The sequence below is a fragment of the Penaeus vannamei genome, chromosome 20 (assembly GCF_042767895.1).
Source record: "Penaeus vannamei isolate JL-2024 chromosome 20, ASM4276789v1, whole genome shotgun sequence".
NCBI lineage: Eukaryota > Metazoa > Arthropoda > Malacostraca > Decapoda > Penaeidae > Penaeus > Penaeus vannamei.
In genome coordinates this window covers 27,422,636-27,431,190 of record NC_091568.1, presented here as the reverse complement: position 1 = coordinate 27,431,190, position 8,555 = coordinate 27,422,636, and the positions used below count along the sequence as shown (strand labels likewise).

At 47.1% G+C, this 8,555-nt stretch overlaps 1 protein-coding gene across 1 annotated transcript in view; it reads left to right on the top strand.

Annotated features, from left to right (window-relative positions):
- Positions 1 to 847: 847 nt before the first annotated feature.
- Positions 848 to 8,555, top strand: part of LOC113827451 (LIM and calponin homology domains-containing protein 1) — a 78,226-nt gene continuing 70,518 nt past the window's right edge. Inside the window, exon 1 of the mRNA XM_070135265.1 lies at positions 848 to 871. The gene's annotated coding sequence lies outside the window, so the exon portion shown is untranslated. The remainder of the gene's footprint in view (positions 872 to 8,555) is intronic.

The window sequence follows — 8,555 nt, the reverse complement described above, 5'->3', positions numbered from 1 at the left end:
GGTTTGTTCTCTCTCTCTCTTTCTCTCTTTCTCTGTCTCTCTTTCTCTTTCTCTCTCTCTTTCTCTTTCTGTTTTTCTTTCTTTCTTTCTTTCTTTCTTTCACTCTCTCCTCTCTTCTCTGTCTCTCTCTGTCTCTCTCTCTCTCTCTCTCTCTCTCTCTCTTTCTCTCTCTCTCTCTCTCTCTCTCTCTCTCTCTCTCTCTCTCTCTCTCTCTCTCTCTCTCTCTCCCTCGTGTCCTTGTCGCACAGGTGAGCGGCCAGAAGGACCCTCTTCACTACTTGGGGCTTCCAGGACTTCCTTCCTGACCGCAAAGCCCCCTCCTTCCCCTCCCTCCCCTCCTCTCCCCCTTACCTGAGCGAGGAAGGAAAGAGGGGGGAGCGAGGGAAGAGGAAGGGAGGAGGAAGGCCGGAGGAAGGGCGGAGGGGGGAGGGGCGAGGGGGAGGGGGGAGGGCGATGAGAATTTGCGGTAGTGATGGTGTCAGTCTCGTGTTTACAGGTGCGGGGGAGAGGCGTGCGTGTCGAGGCGTCCGCGGGTTCCTGTGAGTGGCGGGGCGTACGGCGTAAGGGCTTGTCTTCCTCTGTGGTGTCTTGGCGTCAGAAAAGTCGAGAGGCGGGTGTGTGTTTTTGTGCTCTCGCTCGGGTGTCGAGGAATAAGAAAAGGGAAGAAAAGTGTTGCGTATTTCCCGTACGAGCGATGGCGACCCTCACGGGAAAGAGTGTGTCTTAGCGTTCTGTGAGCTCGAGGTGGTTTTTACGAAGAGGAAATATAAAAAGATCATCAATAAAATAGTTTCATCATTCAATTACTGGTTATCTACCGTCGAGCCATTCAGGAATGATCTGAATGGCGCAGAGATCGGCGGCTAAACAGGTGAGGCCAAAACAAGTTCTGTATTGTTGCCTTCGAACAGGTATTGTTATGTTTCGTCCACCGTTACGCGGAACAGCCACGGCTTGAGGGTCACCTGTTATACTTGGACAGGAAGCGCCGCTAATGTGGGAGACTGTGTGTGTGTGTGTGTGTGTGTGTGTGTGTGTGTGTGTGTGTGTGTGTGTGTGTGTGTGTGTGTGTGTGTGTGTGTGTGTGTGTGTGAGAGAGTGAGAGAGAGAGAGAGGGAGAAGGTGAGAGTGTGTGTGTATGAGAGAGTGAAGGTGTGGGTTTCTTTGTGTGTGTCTTTGTAAGTTTATGAGTTTATGAGGGTGTGTATGTGTGTGTGCTTGCTTTCTTGATCGTGCTTGATGTGAAAGAGTTGGTTGTAAAGTTGTCCATACACAGTTTTGCTAGCTCCAACTCTTTTTGTACGTGTGTGTGTTCTTGCGTATAAGTTTACCTACGTAGATGTAGCTATACATTATGTGTTCCTTCCTCCCTCCCTTCCCTCCTCCCTCCCTCCTCTCCCATCGACCCTTCCGTTGCTTCTTTCTCTCCCACTTCCATTCCATTCCTTTCCCTTCCCTCCTTCCCTCCCTCCCTCCGTCCCTCCCTCCCTCCCTCCCTCCCCCTCTCCTCCCCTCCCCTACATCCACCCTTTCCCTCCCTCCCTCCCTCCCCTCATTCCCATCCCCTCCCCCAACTTCATCCCCCCTTTCCCTCCCTCCCTCCCATCTCCCATCCACCCCTTCCCTCCCCTCCCTCTCCCTCCTTTCCTTTCTTTCCCTCCCACCCTCCCTCCCCATCCCCTTCCCTCCCTCCCTCCCTCCCTCAGGAAGTCAAAGTGTGAGTTTATTAGAGGCGTTGGACAATCGTTTTAATATGTCACCCTGGTCGTGCAAGTCACACTGGGTGATGAGGGGGTAGGTGGGGGGAGGGGGGAAGGGGGGGGAGGAGGCGCAGATGGCACCCTCTCTTCACTTCACCTGTTGTGTTCGTGTAGTCTCTCTCTCCCCCCCCCCTCGTCCTCTCTCTCTCCCCATCCTCTCCTCTTCTCTCTCTTTCTCTCCCCTTCCTATTCTCTCTTCCCTTTATTCTCTCTCTCTCCTCCTTATCTTCTTTCTCCCTACCCTCTCCTCTTCTTCTCTCTGTTGTTCTCCCCCTCCTATTCTTTGTGTCCTCCTTACCTCTTCCCCCCCCCCGCCATTCTGCTCTCTTCCCTCCCTCTCTCTCCTCTTCTCACTCTTTCTTCTTCCCCACCTATTCTCTCTTCCTCCTTTATTTCCTCACGGCTTCATTTTCTTTCTCTCCTTTCCTCTTACCTATCCCCTTCCAATTCTCTCTTTCTCTCCACCTCCCTTATTTTCTCCCCCCTAATATTCTCTCTCTCCTTTTCCCCATCCTCTCTTCCCCCCTACCGCTATTCTCTCTCTTCCCTCTCTCTTCTCCTCTTCTCTCTCTTTCTCTCCCTCTCTTCTCTCTCTTCCCCTTATTTCCCCTTCCTCCCCATTTTCTCTCTCTCCTTCTCTTTATCTTCCCCCATACCCTCTCCTTCCCTCTTCCCTTCCCTTCCTCCACCGTTATCACTGTCCCTCTCTTCCCTTTCTGTTCGCTCCCAGAAGTGCCGAATTATCACCCCCTTTATACGATTTTCTTCCTATTTTCGATCTCTCTCTCTCTCTCTCTCTCTCTCTCTCTCTCTCTCTCTCTCTCTCTCTCTCTCTCTCTCTCTCTCTCTCTCTCTCTCTCTCTCTCTCTCTCTCTCTCTCTCTCTCTCTCTCTCTCTCTCTCCCTCCCGCTCTCTCTTATACGCTTGAGAAGAACAGTGGTAATGATGATGATGACTATGTTAATCATTTTGATAAGGATAATGATGATAATGATTTTGATGATAGTAATAACGATGACAATAATGATGATGAGGATGACAATGATGGTAATAATAATGATAATGATAATAATGATAGTAATGATAATAACCTGGATAATGATAATGATGATGATGATAATGATAATAATAATGATGATTATGGTAGTTTTAATCATAATAACACTAATGATAGCAGTAATGATAATAATGATAATAATAATGATCATGATGATAATAATGATAATAATAACAATAATAATAATGATAATAATATTAATAATAATGATAATAATAATAATGATAATAATAACAAAATAGTAATGATAATGATAATAATTATAATAATGATAATAATAATCATGAAAATGATGATAATTATAATGATGATAATAATGATAGTGAGAATGATAATAGTAATGGTAGTGATAATCAGAATAATAATGATAAGTAATAATGATAATTATGATAATGATAATAATAATAATAATAATAATGATAATAATATTGATAACGATAAAAATAATGATAATGATAATTATTGGAATGATTATCTTAATAATGAAATAAGGTTGATAATGATAATTATTTTTGATCAGCTGTTGATTTCGTCCTCTCTCTCTCTCCCCACCCTCTCCTTCTCTTCTCTCTCTTTCTCTCCCCTTTCTATTCTCTCTTCCCCCCTATTCTCTCTCTCCTCCTTATCTTCTCCCCCCCCCTCATCCTCTCTCTCCCCACCCTCTCCTCCTCTTCTCTCTCTTATCCTCCCACTCCTAATCTTTCTCTCCTTATCTCCCCCCCCCCCCCTCCCCTCATCCTCTCTCTCCCCACCATTTTCGTTAACTATTTCGCTATTGCTTTTTGTAGAAGATGCATTTACCAGGTTGTTGATGACCGATAAGAGCCTAACGGGCTTGAGGTGCTGATGACTCGATAACTGATATATCGGTGGTAAAGATTACGCGAAATACGATGATGTTATTTGGACGTGTTGTATCTTATCGCCTCGACGCAAAGTTATTAATGATAGACGAAATGAGTGAATGATTGAATAAATAGATAGATAGGTAAATAGTTGAATTGGGTAGGTAGAGAGAGAGAGAGAGAGAGAGAGAGAGAGAGAGAGAGAGAGGTAGAGAGAGAGAGAGAGAGAGAGAGAGAGAGAGAGAGAGAGAGAGAGAGAGAGAGAAAGAAAGTAGACTAATTTGTATATATTAATAAATGTAGATTTTAATGTGATAGTATTTGTAGATACATTAATCAATTAAAAAATAGATAGAAAATAGATAGATGCATGATTAAATCTTAAAATCTCTCTCCTCGCCTGCCTCTCTCCCCCATTTATCGCCTCGTTCCCTCTTCCCGTCCGCCCAGCATCCTTGGCTCCCTGGCGATTTTTGTCTTCTCATCTCCCGTTCCGCAAGGGCAGCCGAGCGGAACATTAAGCATTCTGAATGTTCGATTAATTATGTGTCACGTGACTGTTTTGCGTGGCTCGCCGTGGCTCCTCGTCTGGGGCTGTTTCGGTCTTTCTCGGTCTCCTCGTCTGGGGCTGTTTCGGTCTTTCTCGGTCTCCTCGTCTGGGGCTGTTTCGATCTTTCTCGGTCTCCTCGTCTGGGGCTGTTTCGGTCTTTCTCGGTCTCCTCGTCTGGGGCTGTTTCGGTCTTTCTCGGTCTCCTCGTCTGGGGCTGTTTCGGTCTTTCTCGGTCTCCTCGTCTGGGGCTGTTTCGGTCTTTCTCGGTCTCCTCGTCTGGGGCTGTTTCGGTCTTTCTCGGTCTCCTCGTCTGGGGCTGTTTCGGTCTTTCTCGGTCTCCTCGTCTGGGGCTGTTTCGGTCTTTCTCGGTCTCCTCGTCTGGGGCTATTTCGGTCTGCTTCTCATTGGGCTTTTTGGGGAGACGGGGACGCAAGGGGGGGGGGGCGACGTGTGCGAATGCGTGCGCGATTTCACTCGCTCGCGTTCGTGTTCGGGTTCGCATTGGCGTAGATGTGCTCAATCTCGTTGGTGGTTGTACTTTTTTTTTCTTTCTTTCTTCCTATCGCTTTACCTCTTTCTTTCTCTCTGTCTGTCTGTCTCTCTCTCTCTCTCTCTCTCTCTCTCTCTCTCTCTCTCTCTCTCTCTCTCTCTCTCTCTCTCTCTCTCTCTCTCACATACCCTCACTCACACTTACTCACACTCACTCGCACTCACTCTTACTCTCACCCCCCCCCCCCCATGACGCACACATGAATACGTATTTGCGGCCCGTCCTTCCCTCCCCTCTCGCCATTCCACCCTTTTCGAAGCATCTCATTTGTTTTATGAGTAAGTGTAGAGTCACGCAGAGGTTCCGTTCCCTCACAAGCACCGCCGCCCTGCCGCCCGAGAGGTGGAGAGGCGCTGAGAGATGTTGCAGGATGTTGCAAGTCCTGCATGCATGGTTGGTCAGCACCCTAGCAGGGGATCTTCACCCTTTACCTCTAAGAGAAGGGTTAGGTTGGAGGGGGAGAGAAAAAAAAAGTGGCCACGCCTAGTTTTTGCAAGGTGGGGGTGAGGATGGGCGTGTGCTAGGTGTGGTTTAGTTGTAGTTGTAGTAGTAGTAGTTGTAGTAAGGGTAGTAGTAGTTGTAGTAAGAATAGTAGTAGTGGCATTTGTAGTTGTTGATGTAGTTGTAGTAATAGTAGTTGTAGTAATAGCATTTGTAATAGTAGTGGTAGTTGTAGTAGTAGTATTGGTAGTAGTTGTAGCAGTAGTATTTATAATAATAGTAGTTTTAGTGGTAGTTGTAGTAGTAGTCGTATTGGTAGTAGTTGTAGCAGTAGTATTTATAATAATAGTAGTTTTAGTGGTAGCAAGAGTAGTCGTTGTAGTTCTTGCACTAGTAGTAAAAATAAAATAGTATTAATTGTTGTCGTTGTTCTTTTAGGGAAATTGGTGGTAGTAGGAGGAGGAGTCGTAGGAGTGGGGATAATAATCGAGTTAGTATAAGTTTTAGAAGTAGTGGTAGAAATGGCGATGATAGACGTTTTAGTAGAAGTAATCGCAGCAGGGAAACAGATAGTAGTAGCAGTAGCAGCCGGCTCAATAGTAGTAACACCTATGGTAAAATAGTAGCAAGATTTTTGTAAGATAATTCCTTACTATTTACGGTCAATAAGATAAGAAAAAAGAGTTGTTATTGCTATTTGTTTAACGGCATTGATATTGTATATGCTAATTTTAGCGTAATTTCTGTTGTTATTATTCCTTAATTGCAGTAAGTTACGTGAAAATTGGGTGAAAAATAATTAGGTTTAAGATACAGACATGTCGGGGATATAATGACATAGAGTAATATTAATGGGAATATTTGTATTGTTTGTGTCGCTATTGATGGTGACGATAGTGGTGGGAGTGATAGTAATAATGATGATGATATTGTAGATGGAAAACGTAAAAATAAATATGAGTAGTTGTAAGGATAACAGATATAAGGATAATTGTGATAATGATAATATCGGCGTTAATAAGTATAATAATTATGATTAGAAAGTATTACCATTAATAGTAGTAGTAGTAGTAGTAGTAATAGAAGTAATAGTATTATCATCATCATTATTTTCATCTTTGTTACTATTATAATAACCAAAGTAGTACAGATGTTACCGTTGCTAAAACGAATGATAATATGACACCGTGTAGTCCGCTTGCAGTAATGACGAAGGTAAAAATATTCGTACTCGGTAAAAAAAAAAAAAAAAAAAAAAATCATGGGTGTTCCAGCCAGGGTGGGGTCAAAAGGAAGGGGGGGTAGGAGGAGAGGTAGGGGGTGGGGGTGGGGGTGGCGTTGCAGCATTTAGTGAATGTTGCAGTGAAAGTGAGAGGTGTTGCAGGGGGGGGGGTGGAGGTGGGCGTGGTTTTTGCGATGATCATCTCATCTCTATGTTTGGGCGTGTGTGTGTGTGTGTTTGTTTGTTTTTATCTGTTTATTGGTTGGTGAGTCGGTCGGTCTCTCTGTTTTTGTCACTTCCTATCTGCCTGTCGCTCACCCCCGTCTTCTCTCTCTCTCTCTCTCTCTCTCTCTCTCTCCCTCTCTCTCTCTCTCTCTCTCTCTCTCTCTCTCTCTCTCTCTCTCTCTCTCTCTCTCTCTCCCTCTCCCTCTCCCTCTCCCTCTCCCTCTCCCTCTCCCTCTCCCTTTCTTCCCTTTCTTCCCTTTCTTCCCCCTCTCCCTCCCTCTCCCCCTCTCCCTCTCCCTCTCCCTCTCCCTCTCCCTCCCCCTCCCTCCATCTCTCTGCCTCTCTTTGCCTCCATCTCTCTACATATCCTTCTTTTTCTTTCTCTCCTTCTCTCCCTCTTCCTTCCCTTTGAGAGCTTCTCCTCGAAGACCCGTGCGAGACGCTTGGCTGAGTCCCGGATGAAGAATTCCCCGCTGCGAGTTTATGTAGCGGGGGTAAAGGAGGGGGTGAAGGGGGTGGGGGAAAGGATAGGGGAAGAGAGGGAGGGAGGGGGTGTAGTAGAGAGGGGGGAGGTGGTATAGGAGAGAGGGGGGAGGGTGGTATAGGAGAGAGGAGAAAGGGGGTGTAGGATAGAGGGGGAGGGTGGTGTAGGAGAGAGGGGGAGGTGGTATAGGAGAGAGGGGGGAGGTGGTGTAGGAGAGAGGGGGAGAGGTGGTATAGGAGAGAGGGGGGAGGGTGGTGTAGGAGGAGAGAGGGGAAAGGGGGTGTAGGAGAGAAGGGGAGGAGGAGGTATAGGAGAGAGGGGAAGGGTAGGGTGTAGGAGAGAGGGGAAAGGGGGGTGTAGGAGAGAGGGGAGAGGAGGTGTAGGAGAGAGGGGAAAGGGGGTGTAGGAGAGAGGGGATAGGAGGTATAGGAGAGAGGGGAAGGGTGGTGTAGGAGAGAGGGGAAAGGGGGTGTAGGAGAGAGGGGAGAGGAGGTATAGGAGAGAGAGGGAAGGGTGGTGTAGGAGAGAGAGGGGAGGTGGTGTACGAGAGAGGGAGGAGGGTGGTGTAAGGGAGAGGGGGACAGGGTATAGGAGAGAGAGGGGGAGGGGTATATGGGAGAGGGGGAGGGGTGTAGGAGAGAGAGGTTGGGGGTGTAGGAGAGAGGGGAGGGGGTATAGGGGAGAGGTGGGAGTGTGTGTAAGAAAGAGGGGGAGGTGGTGTAGGAGAGAGTGGGGGAGGTGTGTAGGAGAGAGGGGGGGGGGTATAGGGGAGAGGTGGGAGTGTGTGTAGGAAAGAGGGGGAGGTGGTGTAGGAGAGAGTGGGGAGGGGTGTGTAGGAGAGAGGGGGAGGGGTATAGGGGAGAGGTGGGAGTGTGTGTAGGAAAGAGGGGGAGTGGCGTAGGAGAGAGAGGGGAGGGTGGTGTACGATGAGAGAGGAGGGAGGGTGGTATAGGAGAGAGAGGGGGAGAGGAGGTATAGAAGAGAGGGGAAGGGTGATGTAGGAGAGAGAGGGGAGGGTGGCATAGGAGAGAGAGGTGTAGGAAAGAGGGGAGGAGGAGGTATAGGGGAGAGGTGGAAGGTGGTATAGGAGAGAGGGGAATGGAAGGAAAGGAGAGAAGGGGATTGTGAAAGAGGGAAGGGAAAGGGGAGGGGGAGCAGGAAGTAGGAGAGGGGGTGGAGATGGGGTAAAGAGGATATGGGGGAAGCGAAGGGAAGGGAGGTGGAAGGGGAGTAGTAGAAAGGAAGGGGGAATGGAAAGGAGTAAGATAAGGAGAACGATAAGAGTGGAAAGGATGAGGTGATTTTATGAGTATTGTTTTTTATTTTTTATTTATTATTATTATTTTGTTTATGAATTATATATTTTTTACATCTTTTGCGTTACCGATATCATGCTCATGTTATATTTCTTTCGTTTTTCC